The 2,500-nt window shown below is 41.2% G+C and overlaps 1 protein-coding gene across 1 annotated transcript in view; it reads right to left on the bottom strand.

Moving 5' to 3' along the window:
* Positions 1-2,500, bottom strand: part of prkcea (protein kinase C, epsilon a) — a 27,455-nt gene that overhangs the window by 15,877 nt on the left and 9,078 nt on the right. The window lies entirely within an intron of this gene.

Here is a 2,500-nt window from a genome sequence, read left to right as displayed (position 1 = left end):
ATACAATACATACATTATATACAGCTGGAAAGAATGGGTTCATCAAAACAACAGCGGAGCAAATCACCATCTCTCTCATCTTTATTGATCATTATGCGGCCATTGATGCCTCCCGTAAGAAGACGTCTATAAGCAAACAGCTGGAATTACAAGGTTTGTGTGAGCAGGTGTCATCGGAAAAAATGGATTCGGAGAACTTCATATTCGCGGAACAAAGGGGAGAGGTTCCTGCTCAAACATCACACAGATAAAGCAAACATGCAAACGCGCACACGCACCGAATAAGTTATTCAACAAATAGTGACCTCACCCACCCTCCCGACAATATACATGCAATTACGGAGATTAGTGAGAGTGCCACAGAGAGAGAGAGCGCTGGGGACGGCCGACACAGGAAGAGAGTGCAGGAGAGAGTGAGGAAGAGAGGTTTAAATCCTTAGTTAAGCTCTGGGACAGCAGCAGATCCTCTTATGCAACAGACAGACTCGCACGCACGCACGCACGCACGCACGCACGCACGCACACACGCACACACACACACACACACACACACACACACACACACACACGCGCTCCCATGCATTGCTGAACAAGAGACACAGAGACCGCAGAGGAACAAATGTGAGTTTTGTTACAGTATGGGACAGACAGTGAATTAATCATTTACTGTTTGCAGATCATATAATTTATATCTGATATTGATTCACTTCCCCTGTTCTCTTAGTTTGTCCTGCATTGAGTTCCCAAAAATTGCAGGGACAATTAATCTGCAACAATTTTGATGAATTACTAATTATATGTTTTTCAAGCCATAGATTAAAGTTTCTTTTTTCAAATGGAAACTTTTGCTGGCTTTTGTTTTTCTTTTTTCTTAAACTGAGCATATTTATGTTTTGGAATTTAAAAAATCATTAATGAACATGACTTCCCTTGGGAATCTTGGAAGTTTTGATGGCCAACTTTTCCACTTTCTTTTCATTTTCCTAGACTGACAATCAAAAAAAAAAAAAGAATATTGATTAATGGATAAAGAAAATAATCGTTAGTTGCTGATACAATAAAAGACACAGAGAATACCCGCGATATCCCCCTTTTGTTGTGCGTATGACAAAGCTCCACGTGCACGGGATTTGTGACCGATAAACGCCATTAAATTCTTGACGTGTACCCTTGAAAAAATGTTTGCGCTAATCCCCAAATGTAACCTCTTGCATAACGGCGCATCTCAGCGAGGATTTCAGCCCGAAAAAGATGGGACTCAAGAGTGATTTTGGGAACAGACTAGTGGAGCAAATGGACGGCACCGCCATTGACTCAGCGCTCGGCTCCTGGAGGCGGCACGCCAGCCCAAAAAAACTAAAACCTGCAGTGCTTTCACATCACCAAGTGCCCGCGAGCTAACTTTTCCCAGATCCAAATCAGGAAGAATTACTACTCAGACAGGATATGGGTTTTAAAGAGGAATTAAGACTGTGCCAGTGTTCGACACAAAGCCCCCCAAAAATCTGAAATAAATAAAAAGGCCTTTGATTTTTCTCATGAAATTCTTTGCAAAAAAAAAAATCTCTTTTTATTATGTTAGATCTGTCGAATAGGTAAGATAATGAAACGCTCGCACAACTGAAGCTGTCACAGTCAAACCAAAATGCCATTTTGAAGCTTCTAAAACGTTTCTATTAATTCTGGTGAAATCACAGAAATTATTTTAAAAGACAACGAAACGACCAGTCAGACTACCCGATGATGTCAACGTGTCAAGTCCCGTTCAGAAACTTTAGCAGCACCGGGCCTTATTTAATCCTAAAGAAAATAAACCGTTCAAATATTTGACATGGATGTTAGCTGTGCGGCCGTTGCCATGGTTACCGCTCTACTAAAGTGCGGCCATGTATCCTAGCGACAGACGATTCCGCAGCCGCGCTCCTGCTTTTGTTTCACATACGCTGAACATATTTTCAGTGGCGTTTGAAAATAAGCGAACGCCAAGGGAGGCGAGTCTTCACTGCCGAAGATGTTGTTCTGATGTCCGCTTTGTTTTTTGTGACCTTAGAAGGAAATAGTTCCATGACAGAAAACTGTAATGTGAGAAAACTGACCATTTTACCCTCACCCACACATTTGTGTGGAGATCTTTGTTCATGACCAGGTGGATTACGTGAAACAAGAAAGTAAACTTTTACTTAAATGCGCGGAACAATCACCACAACAAGACAAATGTGCCAACATCCCCATGACATATACCGGAGAAGAAAAAAAGTCCTGAAAGGGAATTATTCCCAGTAACAGATCAGCTTGAGGAAAACATGGGGATCCAAATGGCATTTGGGCATAAATATTTTTCAATCAAGGTCACTGATTCCAAATCGTCAATGATGGTTTCAATCCATGCGGGGAGATTTCCCTTTAGTTGTATTTGTACCATGATCTCCGTATTAGCAATCAGTGAATAGAAAAGGACTGATAGTCACTATTCAAATTGTCAATTATTTAGTTTCTTATG

Source organism: Scophthalmus maximus, chromosome 16, assembly GCF_022379125.1.
Source record: "Scophthalmus maximus strain ysfricsl-2021 chromosome 16, ASM2237912v1, whole genome shotgun sequence".
NCBI classification, from domain to species: Eukaryota; Metazoa; Chordata; class Actinopteri; order Pleuronectiformes; family Scophthalmidae; genus Scophthalmus; species Scophthalmus maximus.
The sequence above is the reverse complement of the archived record's forward strand: the minus strand, read 5'-3'. Positions and strand labels throughout refer to the sequence as shown.